This window comes from Labrus mixtus, chromosome 7 (genome assembly GCF_963584025.1).
Source record: "Labrus mixtus chromosome 7, fLabMix1.1, whole genome shotgun sequence".
Taxonomy (NCBI): domain Eukaryota; kingdom Metazoa; phylum Chordata; class Actinopteri; order Labriformes; family Labridae; genus Labrus; species Labrus mixtus.
This window is the reverse complement of record NC_083618.1, coordinates 6,732,200-6,759,935: the sequence shown is the minus strand read 5'-3', so window position 1 is coordinate 6,759,935 and position 27,736 is coordinate 6,732,200. Positions and strand designations below refer to the sequence as shown.

General features: G+C 41.1%; 1 long non-coding RNA gene and 1 pseudogene across 1 annotated transcript; both read right to left on the bottom strand.

Annotated features, from left to right (window-relative positions):
* Positions 1 to 26,228, bottom strand: LOC132977227 (dynein axonemal heavy chain 1-like; annotated as a pseudogene).
* On the bottom strand, positions 18,404 to 19,281 carry LOC132977643 (uncharacterized). The gene is made up of 3 exons (XR_009673841.1): positions 18,960 to 19,281; positions 18,681 to 18,804; positions 18,404 to 18,587 (listed from the first exon to the last, which is right to left on the bottom strand). It is a non-coding gene; the product is annotated as an uncharacterized LOC132977643 (long non-coding RNA).
* Positions 26,229 to 27,736: the final 1,508 nt, after the last annotated feature.

The following is a 27,736-nucleotide window of genomic DNA, read 5'->3' as shown; positions in this document are numbered from 1 at the left end:
TAAAAGCACTTGGCGTAGTCAGAAGACTAGAAAAGAGCTATACAACTCAAGCCCATTTCCCATTTTTACCATGTGGGCTTTAAAATAAAGACACAGTCACCACATGTGTTTTTTTCTTGTTTAAGGAAAAATGTGTGTATTTGTGTTTAGCGGTCCAATGCACAGATGAGGGCCACTCCCTGTTTGAGCCAATGTCCCTGACTCTGGTCTGTAGGCAGCTCCACTGCAATCACATAGTTGGTTGAATGACCGGTTGTAGACAGAGTCCCTACAAAGCAAACAAAGCCATTTAGTGAGAAAATTCAGATAGTAAGTTACTTTTCCATTACTGCACTGAGTTCTCTGCCGGTCCAATGTGCCAACATGAAGGTGTCAGCTTCATGCTGTGGGTGGAAAAAACAGAGCTGCACATTTAGACGCTTCATGAAACCGGACACTAACTGGAGTCTATTTTTGGTGAGTAATAAAACCACCAAGAGGAGATACACACAAACACAAGAGCGGGAAGTCTGAGACTAAGTCATGCTAAAGAAAGTGTTAATGATGCAGTAAAAGTTTTAGTTGCCTATTTCCCTACCAAAAGGAAAATACATTGAATACATTTTTAAATCGGACATTGTGCAGACTAACCAGCACGTGTGAGGGTCTTATAGATGGGGCACACGTAGACCCCAGTGGGTGGAGGTTTGCGGTTAGGTTCCGGGATGAGCCGGATGACCGACATTTCTGTGTAGAGCTCCTTGGGCCTGGAATCCGTGAGTTGACATTCCCGCTTTTCCCAGCGAGCACCCTCCAGGAATAGACCGTGGATATAGCAGCCTGTGCTTGGTTTCTCTGTTATCTCTGACACTGGCTTCACTACAACCTGAGGTAGAAAAGAAACAAAAAGAAAAGGGAAAACAAGAAAAGTCAGCGTAAATCATAAAAAATACATTTTTAAATACACAAAACCTGGTAGTTTCCTTTACAGTATTTGATATACTCAGTCAGAGTGGTAAATATGTGTGTGCAGAGTTAATACACCTGACAAAAAGTGAGCAGTTTTGTTGTCAGTGAGACAGAAACAGTAGAAATGACAGACTTTCTGATAAACAGCTTACGTCTCACCTCAAAGTCAAATCCAATAGTGTCGATGGAGAAGCCCGAGCGACGGGCATAATTCTGGAGGGTTCCGGTGAGAAAAGCCTGGGGGAAAAAGAAGCCACTAATCCAGAAGACAGGTGGAATGCCATTATAGACCCATCTGTGCAGGAAATTGATCCTCTGGAGCAGATCTGACACCCAGGAGGCCAGAGGCTTCAGAGACGGGTAGGCCTAGGGTGAGAGAGACACACCACCAGAGGTATTTATTGTTAGAAAGAAGATCCTGCATTGGTAACAGAATTAAAGAACTTTTATCAAAATGTTTGTTATAAAGCTTCTTAAAGTAGAATATCTGAGTAATATCTCCAACATGATGCAAACAAACAAAGATGGAGATCATATTTAAGGTTCAGTTCCAGACAAGCAGCAGCTGTCTGTACTTTGACATTTTGTGTTTTTATTTCTTTTTAAATAAAAAAAATAAAAAAATAAAAAAAGTAAGATTTCAAATTCTGAAGTGTGTTTGTTAAACAGTGATCATAAGCCCACTGGTATCACCAAGAGCATCGTAAAAGTGCTGTGCGTCTTGCCTTAGCTTTCCACATATCAGGCACCGGGTTGTTAAACAGACTGGTGGCCATAAGCTCCAGTTCTGATGACATCACCACTAGATTCAGAGCCTTCACAATATCACCCAGACTCTGCGAGATGACCTCCAGCAACTTGTTATATCTGAAAGAAAAAAAAGATACAAGCACCACTTTAGTACTGACGTTTTCATGATTTATGTTATTCATGTTTTCATAGGGTTAGGGTTAGGGTTAGGCGTGCATGTATAAAACATCAGTGTAGTCCAGCACAGACATTTCATTTCAAACCTTGATTGAAGCCTCGAAAATGATTGAGGTTTTCCCTCATTTGCAATGATGTCGAGATAGAAAGAAACAATCACACACTGTGGTAAAGTGGATTGAGATAATTGTCTTAATTTGTCCAAGAGAAACAAGAGAGTGGGATGCAAATTATTCCACATTTTTGGAGCAAAATAGCTAATAGCGGATTTTCCAAGTTCAGAGTTAACCCACGGGACTTGAAGCAATAGACAGTGCAGCAAACAACCTCTTCTTAGATTGAAAAGAGGGGCAAATTTTGATTCTAAAGTAGAATCCCGGTTTCAGCTTTAACCTGTTTTCCAGCTGTTGAATGTGAGGAGTAAAAGAAAGAGACTCATTAATTAAAATACCAAGATATCTGTCGCTCCATACAGACTCAATTTGTGTACCATGAGAGGTGGAGATCGAAGGGAGGTCAGATGGTTTAGATTGTTTAGAAAACATCATGACTTTGGTTTTGTCTGCATTTAAAACGATCATATTTTAAATCATTTAAAATGTGTTGAACAGTGTTAAAAGCAAGTTATAAAAGCTTGGTCTTAAGTGGGTGCAGAGCATCAATGTGTGTTTTATGTTGTTATCTAATAGTACAGCCTGTTGTGTTACCTGATGACCTCCTGCACGAGCACTGTGTTCATGGACTCTTTTCCATCACCTCCTGAACACTGAAAGGCTGTGGGATCTTTACAACGATGTCTGCCACTGTCTCCTCCACTATCTAGAGAACAAAAGAGGACGATCATCCATGAAGCACAACATGTCATTTTAATTATGCAAGTTGTACTAAAACTCCTTCATCAATGTATTTTTGTACCTCCTCATGAGTTTTTCCCCCAGCAGAGGCAGTTCGAGGCTGGAGACGAACCACGGGTTCCCAGCAGGGCAAAAGTCTCATTCTGGGCAAAACTGATGTTAGCGTTGTCATGGAGACCAAAGATCTCCGGTGAATCGTTGATGGGCAAACCGCGGATGTATGACAAGTAACCCTAGGGTAAGATTTACCATGTGAGGTCACATACTGATAGTAACTGCTGATAGTAATTGTCATCAATAAGTTTGAGGTTCAGCAGTACAGGCGTTTTGTGCTTGGATTTAACTGAGATACTTCACATACTACAGCATGTGGTTTTCAGTCAAAGTGATCTATCCTGACCAGTGAGCCAATCTGGGGTTCAGTAAGGGGTGCAACAAACTGATGCGAGACAAAGCTGAAGTCAAATGCATGTCTTGTATTACAATCTTTTGAGGTCTTAGGCCTTTATCTGACCTTGATATCCAGATTTGTGTCAATCTGCCTGTAGACTCCAGATGAAGAGTAGTTGTGTTCATCAACAAGCACATTGGGAGAGTAGAAATCCTCCAACACATTGAGCAAACATCGTCTGTCCCAGTCATCTGTCACACGGCCGCCATAGTTGATCTCTCCAGCAGTGTATCTTAGTACCTGGACAGGAGAAGACAGACATATAAACAAGCAGTAACACACATTCTCTGGTTAAAACAAAAACTTCTGAAACTTACAAAGGACTGTGTTTCTGTAGGCTCACACATCAGTTCTCCACAGTGATCAGAAGAAAAAAAAGTACATGAGCAATTAAAGCTACAGTGGGAAATGTTATTCCAATAACACATTTTGATCTTTGCACATTATTAACAATATTAAATTAAAAGTTTCCTTTAAATAAATGCTGATCTGATCTGAGTCTGTGAGCTCCTGCCCCTTTGTATTATTGCATTTTAAATAAACCGACAGGAACAACAGAAAACGATCAGGGTTAGCTTGCACAACACTAGCCAATCACAGCCCCCCGAGCAAAAACTGCATCATCAAGCTTCCATGTGTCTGTTAGTGGCAGCTCTCTCTCTCTTTCTCTCACTCACTCTCCTCGCCACGTGGGGCTGAGAGCACAAATGGTGTACAGAACACACCAGTTGCTACTTTTTTCCGCTTTTTTTACACGTGTGTATTGATCAGACGTCAGTGTTTCTGTCCTCTAAGTGTGACATAACCAGCAGAGTGGATAACACAGTTTTGTTGTGACAGTGGCTGGAGTGCAATTTAGGTTCCACATTTGGTGGGAGTTGCTTAGCCAGTTAATATGAAGTAGCAGAGGGTGAGCCAGAAGGTTATTTTCATTGGAATGTTCATGATGCCTACTGCCAGAACAGCAATGGATATGTAGTGAAAATGAAGAATTACTGGGAGAGGATTAAAGTGATGACGATAAAACAGAAAGAGGGACAAAAAAAAAAAAGAAAAAAAGAAAATAAAAACACTGTTTAAATGCTTGCGGCTTTAGATTTGTTATTGATTGGTTGTAATGAAATATAAACTCTCCCCCACCTTGAATGGGGTGTCCTGGTACTCGTCCAGGAACATTTTGAGTTGGCTGATGCAGATATTCAGGTCTCCGTCTGTGAACTCGTAGGGAATGATAAAGCCTAATGGACCAAACTTCCTTCTCTCAAGAGAAATTCCATGGAAGAGACACAGAGAAAGGAGCAAAGACTTCAAGTGTGTCACCTGAGAAGAACAGAGAGGAATACAGAAGACATAATTGGACATAGTTTTCATAGCAGGGCGTGTAATAAAAAGTCAATTTAAAAAGTAGGACTGTGAGTGAGGACTTTGGTTGAAGAGGTGATAAAGTCATTGGTGAGTCTCAGGTAGGTTTTCTGCAGATTGGCCTTGATTCCCCTTGGAGGCTCGATGGTCATCTTTGATCCATTTTGGAGAATGGAGACGGGGAACTTGTTGCTGTGGAGACTTGTGAGCCACAGACGGAAGTCCTTGTGCACCTTTTTGATAGTTTAAGATAAATGTGGTGCCCATCAGTAAAGTCAGTAAAGGTTTGTCTAACATACAGTATTACTTGGGTGTGTATTATACATATGCAGATGTTCTGACCTTTGTTGGGTCGATATTCTCAATGAGTCTCTCCAGGGAGGGCATCCAGCTGGCAGCCAGGTGACAGTTCTGGAAGAAGACCCAATGACCTTGTTTCATTGCAGTGTGCATCATGTGCTCAGCCCGGGGGCCCTAAGTCACACAAGCAGCAGAAGAAGAAAGAAGGTATAGATGTGAAGACAACAACAAGAGCTGTGCTAAAAACTACTAAGTTTAAGCAGCAGGCAGCATAGTTTCAGCTCATCTAACAATAACCAGTTTGATCTTCTAAGAAACTTTCAGGAAGTTGGAGTGCTTAGTTTGATGCAGACAGAAATTTTGGACAGGGTATTGCAAGTGCCAAGCGTGAAACAGCAATTTGGGCTGGAAGACATGTAACAAACACACTGTCATGTATTAAACAGTCACAGGGACAGCGTGTTGCTGTGAAAATGTTTAGCTGGTTCCTACGCTTCAGGTTTGGCAGGTGAGTCAGCAAAAAAAACACAAAAACTGCACAGGTTGTAGTGGGGTGATGAAATCTACCATGTGAAAAAAAAGAACATTACAGTGTCCCTGGCTATGGTCACAAATAGGGGAAACAATTAGCACCAGGGTGGCCATTCTTAACAAGACAAAGGAGAATGGCCTGGTTCTGTGAGAAAGTGATTTCCTCCAGGGTCAGACAGTGAAGAGTGTCAGAGAAAGAGAAAGAAATCCAAGGCATCCCCCCTGGCACTGACCTGGCCCTGACCCAGAGAGATGGCACTCATTTTCTTTGAGAACGGCATGACGTCGGCAAACTTGTAAAGATCAGCTGCAGGATCAGTGCCAGGAGACAACACAAAGATGAGGGGAGTGGAACGGGAGGAATCACAGCCAGGTCTGAAGTCTGTTGGAGAGAGACGGGAAAAATATAAAGTTACAAGCCATAAAGCCAGCAATCATTTTTAGACCAGCCAGGTTTGCAAAGTAAATTCTTTACTTATTAAACAAAGTTTACACCACAGCAAACTCTTACAAAATTGAACTTTACGACACTTCTGGGTGTTCGATGTCAAATGTATGAAAATAGATGTGTGTTTCAGCAAACATTGGAACTGTTTTTTACATAAAAGTAAGGAAGGCAGGAAGAGTAAGGACAGGTGTTCTAGCTGAGGTTCTATGAAGCGTTGTCCCAGCTGAGCTGATACGTAGTCCTGCAGGCCTTGAACGAGACAGTCAGCCCTCAGACAGTGGAGGACCAACAGCCTCTGGAATGAGTCCAGCTCTGTGTCCCACTCGCCTGGCAAAAACAAAGTTACATGCACACCATGTTAGAGACAGTATGACAGCTTCTGCACAGAACAAATGAGGGTAACAAGCGAGCACCTGTGAGGGTGGTTGCTATCAAAAATTCTCTTGAAACCCTGAAGATGTTCGGGGAAGCTCTCTGACAGGTTACTGAAGTTGTCCAGAGCACTGAGGCCAAGAATGTCCGGCCAGGCTCGATCTGACAGCCAACTCACTACAGGGTTAGTCAGCTCTTGCATCGGCATCCCTCCTGATAGCAGGAAGCGCCACTCAGCCTGCCAATGTGTTGCATGGGTTCTTACAGGAAATCAAGGAGAGGAGTGAGAGACAGCAAATTATTCTGTGACTCACCATATTAATTTTGTTATCATTCATCATGATGTGAGCGCAAAGGAGGAAGGCAAACACAAGTTTGTGCTTCTCAAACAAGCTGCGGCACACGTTGCTGTACAGGCTGAAGGTGAAAATTTCATTGATGTTTTCGATTCTCTTCTCCACCGTGTCTGTCAAAGACATGTTGAGACAAAGTCAGTTTTAGCTGGTGAGACCACTTCTGTTTTTTTTTACCTGCAAATTCTTGTTTCAGAATGATTCATAACTTCTCCAAGTAAAGTGTACTATGATAATATCGCACTACCTGCTCTTATAGAGTTTGCAATGCCAGCCATGAAGATCCGAAGGAACCACTCCAGAGAGTACTGGTACATGGGGTCCACATTGGACAGGTCAGATACACAGAAGAAGAGGATCTGAGGATCTGTCAGATACACAGAAGAAGAGGATCTGAGGATCTGTCAGATACACAGAAGAAGAGGATCTGTGATCTGAGGATCAGAAGAAGAGGATCTGTGTGCCAGCCACAACCTGACCCAGCAGCTGGTCCTCTAGACCACTGTAAATATACAAAAAAAAACTTAAACTTGGATCTGAAAAAACAAGGGTTTTCTGTCCCGAAAACAGTCACAACCATTGTTCTTGATCTACCAAATCTTTTATCAAGTATTAATACATAAGCACAAATTTAGGGAGCTTGTTTAAATAGCATCATTACAAATACATACATGTGGCACAGACAGAAGTACCTACCAAAATAAGATCAATATTATTTAAAGATTTATTTTTTGGGGGCTTTTGTGCCTTTAATTGTAGGACAGTGGATAGAGTTGGAAATCAGGGAGAGAGAGAGAGGGGAATGACATGTGGGAAAGGAGCCACAGGCTGGATTTGAACCTGGGCCGACCGCTTGGAAGACTATAGCCTCCATACATGGGGCGCACGCACAAACCACTGCGCCACCAGCGCCCCAAGATCAATATTATGAAGAAATACATTTAGCTTTTGTCTGAAAATGCATACCTGGGTGATAGAGTGAAGTTTATAAGGGTGACGTTGGTGGAAACTTCTGGAGAGTAGTGTGGGTTAGGTAGCTTGGTGGTAATGTACATCTTGAAGTCTTCATGGTAATAGATGACTGAGTCGCCCAGCTTCAGCACTGTATTGCCCTGCTGCTTAAATGTCTACAGGCCCAAAATTGGCATAACAGATCAGTATATGGTAGATATTTGCATAACGCTAACATACAATACGGGTAATGATTATTTGGAACATATGTGTGTGTATTTACCTGTTGCAACAAGACAGGTTCTAGGGCTGGATCCAACTCCTCTCCTACATTCTCCAGGAGGCAGGGTTTCCCAAAGCAAATGGCGTTCTCCAGACTGCGTAGGAAGTCCTGGTCACTAAGCTTAATAGCCTCCAATCCATTGTCTCGCTCCTGCATCATGAAAGGAAGCAAGAATGAATGAACAGTGGAAACAAGAATGAATGAACAGTGCATAAAATAAAACTTCAGATATAAAGAGGCTTTTCATAGTAGTTGTGGATGATGTGAGTGAGAGACAAAAAAACAACAATACACAACCAAAGCAGGCACCCGTGTTTGTACTGAACCTTGTTTATCATATTTAGCATCTGCATAGTCTGCTTTTTCATTTGTTGATAGTGGTGAATAGGTGAGAAGGGATGAATTAAAATCTTGACGTGGTGTCTTTGATGAGTTTTTTGTCTCACTGGCACCCTCTGCAGTCTCAGTGTGATCAACAGAAAAGTGTTCTCACCATAGTTTTGATCCATGTGTTTGCTTGTCCCTGAGGATCAATGAAGAGTGCCCAGCGCAGAGAGCACTGCGTAATCACACCATTCTCCACTGAACGGTTGTCTTTTGGCAATCCTGATATCTATGCACATAGAAATGACAGTGTTCAAAAGTGTGATAACAATAAAAGAAAATAGCCTAGTTAATTAGAGTCTAAAAGCATATACCAGTCAGCCTGATGGTCTGACTATTCTTATTCTCATGTAACAGTTAAGTTCGGTCTTGAGAAGTGTAGACCCTGAAAGTCAGATCATGAAAGCTTGTTTCTAACCTGCCAGGAACGGATCTTGACTGGATCTCCAAGAGTGCTGATCAGGTTTGGTTCTTCAGTGTGCGGGACACTTAGCTCTTTGAAACAAATCAGCCACTCCTCTGCCATGGCTGCCCTGTACTCTCCCTAAACACACACAAATGAACCTTTATGAAATCATGCAATAATGCTGAACTGTTGAGCACAAATACATGTACTGCAAGTCAAGGGCCACACAGAGACAGTCACACACAAGGCCTTTCCAACAAAAATCTACACTTGTACTTTTGTCTCCAACAGTATCAAACAGTAAGGTTCAGATTTCTGGTTTAATCAAGTTTTAGTTTGAGTTATGTCAACAGGCAGAAAGGAACTTATCAAAACGTACTTTTGACTAGTCAACAATCACTAAATTAAATGAATCATATTCAGTCATATATGATACGATACATGCATTAATAAAGTAAATGCAACTTTCAACTTTCTAATCACTGAGGTACAACCAACTTACAGTGAAGGGTCCCAGGTATGCTATATATCCTGCAGACAGCAGCACGTCACCTGCCACATTATTAACCATGTAATCCAGATGTTGTACTGTTTCCTTCCAACGCACCTTCTCATCTGCAAGACCTCCTATAAGCTGGAGAAAAAATAAACATGAAAAAATGAAAAAACATATTCAGTTATATATTTATATATTTCCTAAAACACATTTGCACTGTACTCTTGATTGCACTGATTATCCACAGAAAATAGTCTACATATATTCCTACATTTAATGTATCTTATGGCACTTCATTATTGGTTTTCCTTGAAACGTTATTTTTCATTTATTTTCACACAACTGAAACTTATTGTCCAGCTCGTCCTTCTTTGCCAAACAGGCTTGGTACTTGGCCTGCAGAGTGGCAATGCCTCCCTCCACTACTGCCAGCTTTTCATTGGCATCATCCAGGATGAGCTGGGTAGCCGCTAAGTCTTCCTGAGCCTCTTTGAGCGCTTGCTGTGAAAATATTTACAATTTAGTGACAAAATGACTCTCTTATTTGAACACATTTAGGAAAAAGGTGTCTTAAACAAAATATTGAACAATGTATTTGTATTTACCCTTTTAGGTTCCACAGCCCTAGCCACAAAATGATAAACATGCATGGCCTGCACCCACTGGCAAATGGAGGTACAGGCTTTGGAAACCTTGGCAATGGAGGCTGGCTGGAATTCCTCATTATCTATGTAGGGCTGGACTAAGTTTGTCACACTATCTGGGATATTCTCCTGCAGAATTGATAATTGGGAAAAAAAACCTGCTCTTAATACAACTCAAGCAGGAAATGATGCAACAAACACTGGATGTAATAGAATTCAAGAGCATGAAACCAAATTAAAAGAGACATAACTATTTTTCCTGAAAAAAAAACACGTGAAAAATTCCCCATTAATAGTAAAACATGTCAATAATAAATCAACCTGATGTGTGCTTTACCTTATCATACTTGAAGAGGCTCTCCAGGAACTTGCCAGGGTCTTGTAGCAGACCCTTGCCAGGTTCCCAGTAGTCATCAATCTTAGTACCAGGCTTCTCTCCAGGAACTCTTTTGGGTTTGACGCCTTTCATAATGCACATCGCCTTGATTACCAGCCTCACCTCGGCTTGTACTGACTTACGGGTTTCCTCTGCAACCACTGTGTCTACCTGGCAGTGTACAGAAGAAATGACAATCAAGGACCACAGATTATAAATGAATGAACATACATGGGACAAACGCTTTATAGTGTCCAGTGCTGCCCACTCTTTTGTTCCACCATCAATGATTTTAAATATCGTGGTCATGAAAACAAAGAGTTTCAGCTCATTCAAGATGTTTTCAAAACCAAAAGTCATTTAAACTGAAACGCTTTTGGCTATGAAATGTTTCTTTTTATTTCTTACTTTGATGGTCTCCATAGTGACTTCGGTGTCCTTGGCAGCCTCCTCCAAAAGAGATCTCATTGCCTCCAGTTCCTCCTGCATATATTACTCACGTCCTCAGCTGTGCTAAGAAGCTACAAGACAGCAGGTAGTCAGATAAGAATGCTTACAACTCATGCACTACACATGATACATCGAACTTCTAGGTCTTTTGTTTGTTTTATGTTTATTTTGTATAATCATTATTAAGATGCCTTGCCTTGTCCAGGCCAGTCTTCATGTACAGACAAGCACCACACAACTCTTGCTTCTTACGTGCAACGAGATCTGAGAATCCTCTTGGGAGTGACGTAGTTTTGTGTCGCGAAAGCTCAGCCAGGTACTGTTCACACTTCTTGGCTACTGTCTGGTGGATCTTAACACACATCAGTGTCTGGAAGAAGGGAATCCATCAGGAGAAGACAACCCTTTATGATCATTTTTATTTTGGGAGTTATTTTTCCTTTTGTAAGCAGCCAATAGTTTGTATTTATTTAACAAGATAATATTTTGTTTTCAGTGGTTTGAAAGTTGCTTGAGAATGTTTTCCATCACCGTGCGCTTACTGCTTCAACTGTTTGCAAACTCTTGTTTCTGTTACTTGGCCTGAATTACTCCAGAGTCAACACAAACTATAAATCTGGCTCAAACTAACAGTGCAGACTATTCTCTGTCATATCACATTCACCTTGTTGTTTTGTTTAATGGAATGATTAAGTTGGTTTCTATACAATATTATTTAAAGGATGTAAATATTTCAATGTAAAGTCCCTCCCTGCTAAGAACTTCCTGCCAGTAAAGCTCACCAGTCCTCTTGTAGCTGTCAGGCTTAATTCAAGCTCAGGCAACTCATTAAGAAATGATGTGGCAACAGCCTGAAGAGCCTCCTCTGGCCAGGCGCTGAACCAGTCTATGGTACAACATGTCACCAGGGAGGGAAACTGCCAGAGCCGGGCACGAAACACCTCACCAATAGGACTGTGGAGGAAAAAGTGAAGGTGCAGGGGAGAGGGGGGGGAGAATAGGGGAGAGGGTGATGGACAAGCTCAAAGGAATTATCTTGGTTAACGTTTGATCATGTATGTTTTGAACAATTGCTAACCTCATGCAAAGCACAGTGTGGATGTTGGTGCGGACTCTCCTGATGTAAGCAGCCATGAGATTTGGATTTAGTTGGCTCTTGGCCCAGATCTTGCGCCACTGGCTTCATGGCTGCTAGGATGCGTTCCTGCTCGTCTGACGCGTACAGGTTGGGAACATATCCAGAGTTCAAAATGTTGTTGATATCCTCCAGGAATGACTCACTCTTAATCTGGGAGAATAACACAAATGCAATGATAAACCTTCTGTCCTGGTGAGAACAGATAAACATTACTGCGTAGATGATCAACTTTATTAAGTGCAGTCAGTATAACCACCGTGTAGGATTGCTGTTTGCGTAGTTCATACTGTAAAATCACAGTACAGTCTATAACCCTAACCCTAACCCTAAAGGACTGTGTGGTTGTATAGAGTATAATGTAGAAGGTGATAAGACACAGATTGTGTTTACCTGTGTGTCAACAAAGAGGAAGGTGATCTGCTGGTCCTGGAGGCCGGCCTTCAGCATGATGCTTTTAATATCTTCTCTCCACTCTGTCTGACGTAGTTTTTGGCCAACTCAATCTGGAAACACTCATACTCTGACCTGATTGTAGAAAACAAGGCTCCATAAGTTGGCTACAAGATGTTTAAGTCCCATACTTATGCATGAAGAATATTTAAATATATCCATAAATTCATTGTTTTCAGTTGATCAAAAATAACTTATAAAAAATATTTTTCAACACTTTTTGAGTCTTCTCTTAGCTTGTATATGAACTTTAACTACACTGTCATGAAATACCACTCTGAACAAAAACAGAGGCAACCCTGTGATGATTGATGTAATTCTATGTTTTTCCAGATTTCATAGTATGCTGAAATTCATACAGCTGCCTGTGGAGAGGTACATCAATCTTAAAAGCCGAACATGCTTTGGAAAAAAAAAGCTCATGTAACCTAACCTTAGAAAAGAAAATATTTAAAAAACAGCAAGGGGATCCTTACAGCAGCAGTAATCTGAAGACACAGAACTTTTTTTTTAATGATAATTGTATTTTGGTATAGGTGTTGCAAAGAGAGTGTGAATCTCACATATATGAGGCCATCTTAATAAGGGACAGCAGCAGGGCATTGCCCAGGGGCTGGCGCAGGATGCGGCTGATACGACACACATGCTCAATAGCATCCATGAAGAGCACCAGCTTCATCTTGGTGGTACTGATCTGGTTGTAGTCCTCCATGTATTCCTCCATCACTTTCGCCAACTAATACATAAATCATTTAAAAATAAATGTAAAAAGCAACCATTTTGTTGGTTGCAAACAAAAACATTGAGTGGAACAAAAACATTGACGGTGGGTAGAAAGAACTATGGAACTACCCTTGAACAAGCTGGTCAGCTGTTTGGCAAAAAGAAAAAGAAATCTTAAAATAAGACCATATCAAACCGGTTGTAACCGGTCACCTTTTCCTTGTCTTCTATGAGTGTGTAGACTTTGTTGTCAGCTCCAGGAATCATGAAATCTCCATATAAAACAGGTTGGAATGGCACAACCTCGTCAAAGCTGCAGTCAAACTTCTGAATGCAGTCCTTTAGGAGCAGGTTAAACCAGTCCCTGTCTTCAGTACACACCAGGCGGTCCTGGAATACCCGGCAGCTGTCATGGTACCACACCGTAGCTGCAGTTTGTCCTAAAATCACCCAAATAATGTTACTTTTACAACTGAAATATAAAGATGAACCCTTTCAATTCTTCCAACATTTCTCTTTAGTCCACACTTCCTCATACATCATATTTCTAGGGTTCCAATAAGATCAGTTGCATGTATCCTCTAGGTGACATAAGCCATACAATATCAATGCTTTTAGTAGTTGCTTCACTTGTAGTTATAGTTGGCTCAGATTGTTTGTACCTACTGATCAAGAGGCTAAACCTGAAAGTAAATTTAAATAATCTATATCATAAAAGTCATCTGATTGTGTCATATGAATTTGAGTGTGGGATAAGACAACCTCCATCATTCCAGCCTCAGCCTTCAGGATGCCCTGGAAGACTTTGGCCAGGTCTCTGAGGTTGAAGGTATAATGGGATTTGGCTGGTGTTGGGAGGAGCTGAGATGTAATGGTAGCGTAGACTCTGATAGTAGCGTCTACCAGGGACTCATTCAGCGGCTGGATTGCTGGCACGGGTCCTGGTGAAAGCAGCAGCAAATAGAAGAGAACTAAAAAAATCTACTAACATGTGGAAAATTGAAACAGTTACATCAGAGAACAGAACGTATGCTCCAGCAATAAAAATACTTTTATTGACAATTATTTTAATGTGTTTTATATGTTTTATACCATGTGTGCTATACAAAGCAGCTAAAGACTCATCTGTTCAGACTTGCCTTAGTTTGAACTGTCTGTAATAGATTTTATGTGACTGTCTGTTTGTATTTTCTCTGTTCAATTCTTTATTGTGAAGCACTTCGTGACGTCTGTTCTTGAAAGGTGCTATAAAAATAAACTTTACTTACTTACTTACTTGCTATACCAACTTATTCTTATTATCAAACTGCATTTTCTCATACATTAATTTCTGTGTGTTTGTTATCTCTGTGTCCCTGACTTACTTCCTGGCTCCTTTTTACTCATATTTCCATCTGAAAAAGAGCAAAGATTCAGTTAAAAGCTGTTGTTGGTTTCTTTTTCACAGGCTAATGACAATACTTTCTACCCTGCAACACCTGTCCTGCATGTAAATCCAAACAGACTAGCGGCCATAACTGACCCATCCAACTGCCCAAAATGGTGGAAAAAATAATTTTCTTGCTGGCATCCTCCATTTCAGTGAAGGACAGGAAGTTGAAGTGGCGTGTAAAGCGCTGGGTGATGGGGTTCCTGCCTCCCCCTGGGGGTCCCATTGCACAGGCAAACTTGATGTCCACTGTGTTTGAAAGTCCCTGTGGGGGTTAATGAGATGTTTCACATTCAGCAATGAAAACCAACATCCGGATCTATCTCTAATAGTAATGAGGAATATTTTTTTAGGCATAAAGATGCACTCTAGAGCCACACATACTGGTAGATAAATAAGACGCTAAATACCAAATACCAATATCTGTTTCCTGTCATACCAGCCTCTGTGGTCCATCCACTGCCTCAGCAGTTCAATAGGAGGTTGAGCACCATAGGTCTCCAACATTGGGTCATTGATGAAGAAGATAAAGTACTTCCCTAGTGGAGGTCCAAACACACCTTTCTGCCTGACAAAGATGTCCAAAGCGGACAGCAAGAACTAATTCAAAAGTTCTTGTAAAAACGGTCCTGGGTAGAAAACAAACAAAACACAAAACAAAAACAAAAACACACACATATGGGTGGGAGTCAATCAGAATCATCAGTCATTATGCCAAATAAGGAAGAGTTTGCACATAATATAGACATATCATAGCAGCACAGACCATAACGAATACATTTAAGTTTTATCCAACAACATCAGAAAGGGTAGTTCTGCTTGCTAAAACGAATCTGCTCCATCTTATCAATAAGAAGCATTTCATTGAGCCACCTTTTGAAACATGGGGGTGTTGCAGACTTCCAGTTTAGCAATATCAAATTTTTAACTGCAACCATGCCTGCATTGAGAGCATGTTTTTGGTGAGAGGGAAAGGGCCTTGTCACGTCAGAGCTGCCGAAAATTGCCAAGTTGAAGTCTGGCTGAATATTTGTTTCACATTGTTTGGAAAACCAATTCAATATTTCACTCCACAACTTACTTAGTACTGGACAATGCCAGAACAAGTGTGATAGTGAACCTTCTGCAGTACCACACCTATCACACAAGGGGGAGACTGAATCAAAGATTTTACTTAGTCTAGTTTTAGAATAATGCAGTGTATGGATAACTTTGAATTGAATTAACCTATACCTAGAGTTTATAGAACAGCTCTTTATACTAGACAAGCCCTCCTCCCACAGTTCATCTGACACTGGAAAACCCAGTTCTTCAGCCCAGGCCTCCTTGAGATGACTTGCACTCACTGGTGTCATAAAAACAGATACAAAGCGGGAGACCAGATGTTTAGAGTTTGGATTTGAAATAAGGATATCATAAAATATTTGGCTCTTTGCTTTGTTTATAAACTGTGGGATTGACTCCTGTATAAAGTGCCTGACTTGAAGGTAACGGTAGAAATGTGATTGAGGGAGATTAAATTTAGTTTGAAGCTGAAGAAATGGGGCAAATTTGTTGTCCATATAGAGATCTCCAATACAGCACAGTCCCATCTCCCTCCAGTTCAGAAAAACACTGTCCATTAACCCAGGCTTGAACAAATGATTATATGCCATAGGAGTTTGTACTGAAACATTCGGCAGACCAAAAGATTTAAATTTTGAAATTTGAATTTGATTCAAGATCTTCATGGAAATTTCTGAGAATGAAATTATGACCATGTAATTCTTAGGAGGGCTGTGCTCTAGAAAAGAGGAGCGCAGGAAGAGAGGTTCCTGTAACTGACATGGCTGACAGGGAAGCCCTGTTGCCAAAAAGGAAAAGCTCTTGCATTTGCAGCCCAGTAATAATGCTTAAACACAGGAAGGCCAAAGCCGCCACTGCTTGCATCTTTTTGCCGGTGTGATTTAGAAATGCGAGGGGGTTTATAGTCCCACAAAAATGAAACAATGACTGAATCTAGTTGTTTAAAGAAAGACGATGGACACTCTTTGCAGATCTCATCCAGCTTGCCCACTGGACCTACAGTACAGGAAAATATATCAAAGAAACTATACATCCTATGGTGTTAGTTTCGTGAAACACCTGTATGCATCATCGACTTACTTTTCGGCCCTCATCTTCACCGTCATCCTCAAAATTACTTATCCCTGCATCATCAAGTCAGTAGTCATACACCAGTTCCTCCTCTGGAAAACAAAGCTGAATCTAAAAGACAAACACATTGTGTTAAAAAAAACATATATTCCTTCGTTATGACAAATCAATCTGTAAAAGGTGGATAGAGACATTTCCCTTTTTTTTACAGGTGGCTAGAAATTAAAACTAATAAGGTATTTGGATGTTAAAGCACAGATGCTGATATGACCTGAGACTGACCTCTTCTTCTGCCATCTTGTTTTTGAGCCAGGCACTGAAGTGCCCACAGCTAGCTCCAGCTCCTGTCGCTCCTACACTCCACACCAGAGAGAAGAAGAACCAGGGCTCGATCCGCTCCTTGAGGCGGTCCAATTTCTTTTTTGGTCTATATCCCTACAGAACAATAAGGTGTTAAAGAGGGGATCAGGGTGATTTCAGTAGCTCGCTGCATATTGTTCTTAATGTGGGTAGTTTGTTAAATTACAGTGATATGTTGAAGAAATATCAGAGCATGAACAACATGTACTGAAACAGAGTAGAGGCAAGAAAACACTCAATTATTTTCAATAACAGAGCAGCGTCTGTATTGTTTAGAAATAGTTCAGCACAGGATGGGTATTTCAATAACAAATAAGACACATCAAACCTTTAGTTTAAAAGAAGTAAAGAAGAATATTTGTACAGAAATCAATATACTGTATATTCAATAATGGGTGATTGTAACATAAATATGATTCCAAACCTCTTTAAAGTCCCTGTAAACCAAAATAAAAATATGTTTTTTTGTTTTTTATACAAAAGAAGATTGTATTATTAACCACCAGGCCAAATTTCAGCAACAAAAAAAAACGTATAAGTTTATAAAATTAAGCTTCCATTCTCAACTGTCAAAAATGTAAATGATCTGACAATGGAGGCCTCAGCTTCTCTATCAGACCTGTCTGTCACAGAATGGTCATTTTTTTTCTCCATCATTTTGGTTTAGTCCAGTAATGTGTAATGAAAGCCTGTTTCTCAATAGCATAGCTAGCCAAATTAAACATTTACAGCCTTCTGTTGTACCTGTTTTTTTATTTACACAATAAAGGTAAAATAACCCCACCGTTATCAATATCACCTAGCTAATAAAAAAAAGGTCTATTGTCAGTTTTATCTACATACCTGCAGGTCCTCATGCTTGATGTGTGAACCACTGATTTTCATAATAATAACACACAAGCTATGCAACCGGATATACTCAGTAGTATTGAGATTAATGTATATACTGTAGTTTAACACATAATATTTACGATATCATAGTCACTGTTAATTAAACCATATTTGAACAGGTGCACCTGTGGAGAGTGCAGGATGATGCACAGAGAGGTGGAAAGTGTGTGCTGCAAGCAGCTTAACGCTGTATGTAAAGACAAATAGTTTCCTTATACAAAATGATCATTCACAAGATGAATACTGGATCGTCAGAACTGAAACACCTTCTAACACATACTCCAACAGGTTCAGAATAAATGTCTGGAGCCTCCAGAGGAGCCACACTGCATGACTCTTCATCCAGGCCTTGAGCCTGTCTGCCTGAACCCCTACTCCCAGCAGAATGCTCTGAACATTTATCAGACAGACCATGGACCGCTGGAGATGAAGGAGAGAGCTGTGTAAGTCTGATTTTTTATTTTTTATTTAGGAATGTCAAAATAACAGTTATGTTAGTCAAATTGAATGCATTTCTTAAAAATAAGCTGAGAGTTTTAGGAAACACAGAGTTGGTTTAGTGTTAGTTTAACTCAGGTTTGGTATTGTCAGGATCAATGCACAGCCAAACAATTAGAATGTAAAGTGTCTCTTAGCTATAAATAAAAAGCCTGCACTCATGTAGTGCCTACAGACAAATGTAAATAATCTAAAATAATGTTTTACATTCACAAAAGTTCTAGACAGTACAAACACAAGTTAGTGAACATCCAAAAATGACTAGAGAATATACTCAGTAGAGAGCAGTCATCCACCAAGGGCAAATAAATCAGAAAAAAGCAAACAAAGAAAAAAAACACATGTCCAGGCCAATCCATACAGCCAAATAGATTTCAGGCACGCTGCAGGTTGGTCCATCGTTCATCTTCTAGGGATCATGATGTGCTGTATAAGACAGACAAAATGAGAAAATAAGACTATAAGACCACTTAACCCAAAATAAATCTTGATGAATATATAATCACATTACTTTTTTACGTTTGTCATTGTAGGCGTGCTCGCTACCTGGCATCCTTCGTTTCCTGGTGCTGGGGATACCTGGGAAAGCACAACTGGGTAGTGATACCTTCCTGCGTTGTTGTCCGTATCCACCAGGAGTACCCTGGAGGAAGATTACACCGGTTTTAGGCCTCCAATTTAAATTATTTCCAAGTTAATGTATTGTTATGTTTGGACATGTGTTTTATATAAAGTCATTTCATTTATTTAATAAACTTTGAATACGTTCCTCCATTCCCACACAAGTATGTTACTAACTTGGCTTCCTCCCATCCTCATAGTTCTGGGTTCTCTAGTTGGTGTCCTCTCCCCTCCTCTCACTCTCAGCAGGTGTTATCAGGGCTGTGGAGTCTTGAGTAAGAGACACTCGTGTAGAGGCTTTTCTGGGTTACAGAGAGGAATGTTCCTTTAACAAATGTGTCAACTTTTCAGAGTCTGGAGCAGGTGGGGCAGATTTTAAAAAGCTCCAGGAGCCAGTCCTCATACACCACTTACTTCAACATGTCCTGCACTGCCTTGGCTGGTGCTCTGTTGCGAAAGAAAATAAAAGACAACGAAGTAGTTGTCACTAAGTGCTAATATGTTACGTTCATACTTCAATTACATGGCAGAGAAATTTCAGTCATGACAGGCAAATTAAAAAATGACGAGGAATAAAAAAACCCATTAGTTCTTTTTTTCAAAATCTACAAATAAGTGTCAACAATTTCAGAAATACTGGGGAGGTAGGTGGTGTCATCAGGATCTGCAAAGTTGGAACTGAACGGAAACTCCAAGAGAAGGCGTTTTGTAGGTGGGCTGTCAGGTGATGCAGTTTTCCACTTGCGTGGCGTAGACGAGAAGAGCGGAAGAACTCAGGATGCTGTGCTTCCCGCAGCAACGCTCCTTGTTGTATCTGTAACAACTTTTAAATGAAAGACGGAGACGGAGCTTCAACTCAGTAGGACACTTTACTGATAAAAACGGCAGGTTACAAGAAGTCCGGCAACACATATCACTGCGCCAATGTAATTAACTATGAAGTGCGCTGTAAGGCACAAGGGGTGATATAACTCCGCATGTATAAATAGCCCATACACTACACTTCCTCCCCTTTTAAATTGAATGGATAATACAACTGAATGCATAACAAAACAATCCATTCAAATATGAAAATCATATCAAGACCCTATATATATATATAAGCTCAACACCTTTGTGTGTATGAATTCTAACATTTCATAACAACTCAAAACAACATATGAGAACACATGGGCACTACAAGTCCAGTCTCTTGGGGGGCGCCCTGTGCCTTTCAGAATAACGCCTCTGGACTTGTGGAGTAGGTTTAGGGGTAGCAGAGGTTTTGTCTGGATTAAGAGTCTCTGTTACAGCTGACGTGTTGATGGTGGTGGCATTACTGTCACTGAGGGGCGTGTCTGGAGATGATGAGTTGTTACTCTTTGGCTGTGCATCCAAAATCTGATCCACGTGACGTCTCCATGTTTGTTCGCCGACCTCAACTGTGTACATCAGTGGTCCAGTTCTTGTTGTTATTTTTCCCGGGGTCCACTTGTCTCCTCTGTTGTCACGTGCAAGGATGTCCTGTCCAATCTCAAAGTCTCTTGCAGTCTTACTCGACAAATGGCTGAACTGCTTGTTCTGCACTTCCCTCCGCAGATTTGGTTTCAGGAGATCAATGCGGGACCTGAGAGTTCTGCCCAGGAACAGCATTGCAGGCGCTTGATTTGTCGTTGAATGTACAGAGTTTCTGTAGACAAAAAGGAAGTTGTCCAGCTTGTGTTGAAGAGTAATGTTTTCTCTTTCCATCGCTTTAATGGACTTCTTGAAGGTTTGGACAAACCTTTCGGCTAATCCATTCGTAGCTGGATGGTGAGGCGCTGACTTAAAATGCTTGATCCCATTTTGCTTCATGAAAAGAGTGAACTCCTCTGAAGTGAATTGTGGCCCGTTATCGCTCACAATTTGTTCAGGCAGACCATTTTTAGCAAAAATTGACCTGAGGACACTTACAGTCTTTTCTGAAGTGGTTGACTTCATCTGTATCACCTCCGGCCACTTGGAATGAGAGTCAACAGCAACCAGGAACATGGAGTTCATAAATGGTCCTGCAAAGTCGATATGCACTCGTTGCCATGGCGCCGACGGCCATTCCCAAGGGTGAAGGGGTGCCTGTGGTGGTGCATTTTGGACTCGGTGGCAGCCTGAGCAGCCTTTAGTGATGTCCTCAAGTTGTTTGTCTATACCCGGCCACCAAACATAGCTTCGAGCTAGACTCTTCATCTTGACTGTACCAAGGTGTCCTTCATGGAGAGTCTCTAACACCCTGGCTCGAAGTCGTGAGGGAACTACGACACGGGAGCCGCACATTAAGGTTCCCTGACAGATGGAGAGTTGATCTCGTCTAGCTGAAAACTCTGGGAACAGAGGGTCACCATGAGCTGGCCATCCCCGCATTGTTATTTCATACACTTTTGACAATGTGGGATCATTCCTGGTGTGTTTCTGTATGTCAGAATTTGTCACTGGCAGCTGATCCACCACTGCTGTGTGGAACACATCTGCTGGGTCTGGATAGGGAGCATTTTCTCCTTCTGTTGTTAACAGGGGCAGGCGTGACAAGCCGTCAGCGTTGCAGTGTTGTTTTGTCCCTTTGAATTCAATGTCATATGAGTGAGCTCCAAGGAAAAGTGCCCAACGTTGTAAGCGGGTGGCTGACATTACTGGGATCCCTTTTCTGGGATTAAAAATCGATACCAGGGGTTGGTGGTCTGTCACAAGAGTGAACCTTTGGCCATAAAGGTAATGGTGGAACTTTTTAATACCCCACACTAGACTGAGGGCCTCACGATCGATCTGCGCATAATTGCGTTCTGCGCTTGACAGTGATCTAGAGGCGAACGCAATAGGGCGTTCAGATCCATCCTTCATGAGGTGTGACAGAACACAACCAATCCCATAAGGACTAGCGTCGCAGGCCAGTCTGATGGGTCGTGCTGGGTCGTAATGGGTTAGCAGTTCATCTGAAGTTATCAGTCTTTTTGTCTCTTTGAATGCTCTATCACATTCCTCAGACCACTCCCATTTTGCTCCTGTCTGCAGCAGCGCGTTGAGTGGGTAGAGCGTTGTAGCTAAGTTTGGGAGGAACTTGTGATAGTAGTTGACAAGGCCTAAATATGACCTCAGCTGCGACACATTTTCTGGTTTTGGTGCCTGAAGCACAGCTTCAATTTTCTCTTTTGATTTGTGTAAGCCATGCTTGTCAATGACATGTCCACAGTATGAGATTTCGCTCCTGAAAAACTCACACTTATTTCTCTTCGCACGCAGGCCATACTCGCTTAGCCTGGCAAGCACCTTGCTGAGATTTTCTAGGTGGTCGTCATCATTCTTGCCTGTTACAATGATGTCATCAAGATAACACTGTGTACCTGGGATACCTTGAAGCACCTGATCCATAGCTCTTTGCCAGATTGCTGGAGCAGAAGCAACACCGAAGACGAGCCTGTTGTATTGAAACAGTCCTTTATGAGTGTTGATTGTGAGGAGTTTCTTGTTGGATTCCTCGACCTCCATTTGTAGATAGGCCTGTGCTAGGTCGATCTTTGAGAACTTCTCCCCTCCTGCCAGCGATGCAAAGATGTCGTCAATACGTGGCAGTGGGTACTGCACAGGATGCAGCACAGGATTGATGCTCACTTTGAAGTCTCCACATAGGCGAACAGCTTCAGCCTTCCCTTTCTTCATCACAGGGACAATGGGCGTCGCCCAATCACTCCATTCAACTTTTGACAGGATGTCAGAGGCCATTAGATTCTGTAGTTCAGCTTCCACCTTTGGACGCAGCGCATATGGCACCGGACGGGCTTTGTGGAATTTTGGACTTGCATTTTCATCCAACTCAATTCTTGCCTTTATCCCTTTTAGGGTGCCTATGCCTTCTGCAAACACCTTCTCGTGGGTTTTGAGTAGCTGCGACAGTCCCTCTGTGGCACTGTGTGAACTATCATTGTCTGTTCGAGCCAAATGTAGAGCTTTAATGGTGTGCCAGTCCAGTCTGATCTTCCTCAACCATTCCCGGCCGAAGAGTGGCGGCCCTCCCTTTTTCAACACATACAGCAACAATTGCAGTGTTTTACCCTCATACGTCACTTTCACTTTCAGTTTACCTGCAGGGCGCACTCTTTCACCTGTGTAGGTCTTCAGCCGCACAGAGGTCCTCAGCAACGGTAAGTTGGGGAACAGTCGTTTGTAGTCGGCTTTTGAAATGACAGATAAGGCTGACCCTGTGTCTAGCTCCATTTTCAGTCTTATGCCAGACACAATGGAGTGATCCAGATAATTTCCCTGTCGTCTTCCTCGGTTATGGCCTGCAACTTCAAACAAGCCAGTCCAATGCTGTCAGACTCTGATGTTGATCCACTTTCACATGTTGTCACATTATGCACATGTTTACCTTTGTATCTTGGCTTTTTATCTTTGTTTGATTTTTCTCTTTGCGCTTGCTTGTTGCTGGATTTCTGCCTGCACACTCTCTCTATGTGTCCGGTTCTGTTACACTTTCTGCAGTTTTTGTCCTTAAACCAGCAGTCGTTTGCATCATGAGATGTTTTGCCACATCTGTAACACTTGTGTTCTTGTTTTCTAGCGTCATTCATTGACATTTTGTGTATGCCACTGTCTACAGCTTTCTTCTGTAGCTCCAAAGCATCCTTTGCTGCTGTCTCCATTGATACTGCAATAGCCAGTGCTTTTTCCAGTGCAAGATCTTTTTCTGACAGTAGCCTTTTCTGTGTGCTTTGACAATGCATGCCACAAACCAGTCTGTCACGCAGAGCATCAGAAAGTCCTGCTCCAAATTCACAGAACTGAGTCAGCTTGCGTAGTTCAGCAACATATTCTGAGATGCTTTCATCTTTAGACTGGTTCCTATTGTGAAAACGGAATCTCTCTGCTATCACAAGGGGCTTTGGGCTCAAGTGATTTTTTAATATGTCCACAATGCTTTGAAACGTCTGTGTGGCAGGCTTTTGGGGGGCTAGCAGGTTTCTGAGCAGGCTATATGTTCTAACACCTATAAGGCTGAGGAGTGTTGGAACTTTCTTTTCATCCTCCACATCATTTGCAGTGAAGTAAAGTTCGACCCTTTCAATATATGATTCCCAGTCTTCATTTGCACTGTCAAACTCCTCTATTTTGCCAACAATTGACATGCTCACGTTTTGTCCACGTTATCCGCGCTTTGAAGTTACCGTAGCCGTTAGCCTGGTTTAGCTCGTCACTCACGAGTCCTGTTTTTTTTTTTTTTTTCTTTTTCCTCTCTCTGCCGAGCTCCGCCGCCTCCCTCAACTGTCAGTGCAGCCGGGATCATTCACTTGCATCTCGGTTCGTGCTCGTCGCCAATTTGTTGTATCTGTAACAACTTTTAAATGAAAGACGGAGACGGAGCTTCAACTCAGTAGGACACTTTACTGATAAAAACGGCAGGTTACAAGAAGTCCGGCAACACATATCACTGCGCCAATGTAATTAACTATGAAGTGCGCTGTAAGGCACAAGGGGTGATATAACTCCGCATGTATAAATAGCCCATACACTACACTCCTGGTGGCTACTGTAGCTTGAAAACCTGGAGAATACATGTGCAAATAACAATACAATTGTTTGTGTGCACTGTATACAGAGTTGCAGCTATGAAGTTAGAAAATAAATCTTAAAATCTTAGCTGCACTTTGACCATCAATGTTGCAAGATTTTGTACAGCCCGTATGGTCTTCTCTCTTGCATGAAAACATTAGTAAACTGTATGTCAGTAAAATGTGTAAAATACTGTATTTATTCAGTCACAATTATTTTTAGGTTTATTTTTTTTAAATTATTTTTTTCAAGCCGTCTCTGTCTGGTTATTTAGACACCCGCTGTAATGACGGCACGTGTTTCAGTATTTTATACTGGTATATTGGTCGCACCGGTGCCAACTTTTAAGACGAAAAAATAGGTATTAAAAGTGCATCTTATACACCGGATTTTACGGTAGTTATGATCTAATGTTAATGTTCTGAATTCTTAAATATTTCATATTTCAGAGGGTAAAAGTTTTATTTAGTATCTCTGGAAGTTTTTCTGTCCTTTTGAAGTAACTGTTTGTAGTTTTTCTGTTTTAATTTGTCTCAGTATTTTCTGCAGTTATATTCCTGTGCGCATGAACTTGTAACATGTATTTACTGAAAGCAGCTGAAATGACCGTACACCCATTTTTCTGCTGTACGTACGTTTGATAAGTGAGGGCCAATAAGTGCAGAGAGCACAGATCGCTGCATCTTTGACAGACCTCCTCTCACTTGCTGCACCAAGTCCCCCAGCAGATTTGTTAGAAAATAAATTATTCAGATTTAACAGAACTGGAATAGACAGTTTCTGCCTTGTAAATCTTGAGCTGTTCAGGGATTTGCTTCATCCAGTCCCTCTTGTCAGTCAGTTCCTCAATGCTGTTGGGCTTCTCACGCAGCTTTCTACTAATTACATTATACTCTTCACACGCCTGTGCACACACAGACAAGATACAAACTTAATTTAAGCAAGCTAATAAGCAGGTGAGGGTCACTTTCAAGATGAAGTTAATTGATGTGTTTTGTTTACATTTACTGAACATAAATCCCCTACATTATAAACTTTTTAAAATAAATAATCAACCTGCTTGCGTAACTTGTGAGCAAGCTGTTCCAAAGACTTTTTTTTGTTTGCGAGAGCCTGACACACAGCTTCGACATGGACTACAAATGGGCCGATGACAATCGAGGCTGGCAGGGTGTATTCGATTAATTCCTGGTCTTTTAGATGCTGTTCCACCTCTCTCTTCACTATATGGGATGTCATTTCTGCATTTGTATTCAATCTGGAAGAGAAGACGAAATGTTCTACTAATAGGAGGAAAACTAGCAGAGTAGAACATAAACCAGAATTACTACCTCTATGCACTTGTAGGAGAAATGACCAAAGTAATATAAACAGACTTACTTGAGATGAGTTTCTATGTCCAGGTTGTGTTTCTCACATTCAGCAGCGTAAGCCCTGAGCGGAATGGCTGCTTGTTTCACGGCACTGCAGACCTTCTCTCTTAGCTCAGTTACTTCTGATTCCCGCAAACTCAAGCAACGGATCATACCCGAATAAACACATTTTTCATCACAAACTGTCATGGACAAGAGAGGTCAAATTGAATCCTCAACATCATCGCCACTTTGAGCATATTCTGTATGTGATTGTTATCATCAACCGATAAGGAGCTCCCAGTTAACAAGTTTCACATCCTCATATTCACATCTTTAATTCAACTATCTGTATCTCGTGTGATTGCAGATTTTAGTTTACCTTTTCAAGCTGTGGTACATTTTTTGTGACCAAAATACCCTTATCAAAAAGGTTAATGATGGATGGCTCAAAATCTTCCAGAGGAGGGCTGTAATGGAGCCCAGTCTGATCCAGTACCAAGTCCACAAGGAACAGAGGGTTCTTCTTTGGCCTTGTTTTTTGGGAATGATTTTATAATTACCAACACAAAACTGAGTATTCCGAAAGTAACTTGTTGTGTCCGGTTGTCATGGATGAAGCAACCTGTGAGTTCCGTGCAAGTGCCTATAAACACTGCTCCAACTAAGATAGACATTTAATATCGTCATACTGATGTTAACAACTTCAAATGTGTATTGTATTGAGGATCAAATCTATGTTTATTTATTGTAAAGTAGAGCTGTAATCGGGCCTTAAAAGTTAAAAGACCCGAGCCCGACAGAATTCGGCTCAAGCCCGACAAGCACATTTTGATTGACAGCTTTTTGAACGCCCGAACCCGTTTACAGCCCAACATTATTCAAATGAGCACACGCACCCAGCTCTTTTGCCTTTTGTTAAGAAAGAGTAATTTATACATTTTTTAACATCATTTATTCAGAAACAACGTAGGCTATAGGCCACTTGGAAGTTGGAACAAAGAAATAGAATAAGTCCTCTGTAACATCGTAACATCTCAGCACTCTAAATAGGCCTACATAAAAAATGTGTCTTTCTTAACAAATCAAATCAAGATAAATTCAAAACTAAGATAAGTATTTGGCAATAACGAAATAAAACGAAAAGTTAGCCTACATAAAATTGAGATTAGGCCTAAGACAAACAAAAACGGGACTTGCTTGCAGCCGCCTCTCTCCACAATCACCAATATGAATATAAATAGACCAATGCGCCAATAAAAATGAGTCTTTCTTAACTAATTAAAATAAGATAAATTCTAAATTAAGATGGGTATTTGGCAATTACGAAATTAAGATAAAGGCTCAGCGGAATTTGCTTCGCCACTTCTCTCCACAATCCGGACCGGCCTCAACACGACGGTGAACAGCAGCTGAAATTGAATAAAAGAATAATGCCAACATTAGCCTATATACTCTGTCTAGGCCTGTGAAGGCTGTTTCGTCATGAGCCAGGGATCCGGCCGAAGATTTCTGCCTTTTAATAAGGCAGTTTTTTCTTACAACTGTAACTTTTGCTGCTTGGCTAAAGTGCTCATGATGGATAGGCTGGATCTTTGTAATATAGCAAAAAGTAAGGTCTTTTACCTGCTTTTTGTAGCATAACAATGAGTAAGGTCTTTTTACCTGCTCTTTTGTAATGTTAACAGACAAAGAGTAAGGTATTTTACCTTCTTTTTGTAAAGTGTCTCTCGAGATAACACTTGTTATGAGTTGACGCTATACAAATAAAAATTGATTGATTGATTGATGACCTGACCGCTCATTTACTGCGCAAGCCCGAGCCCGGCCCAAGCCCGTGTAAAATGATAGAAATTAAGACCGAACCTGTCGGGTCACGGCAAAGATCTTCAGTTCTATTGTAAAGTGTTTTATATTTACAGGGACTGTTGCAAAAACAAAAGAATATTAAATCATGTTGCAGACAACTTTTTGCTGTTAATACTTATTTCTTATTTTTCTACGTTTGATGTCTTTGTGAAATCTCAATTCAACAATAAAAAATAC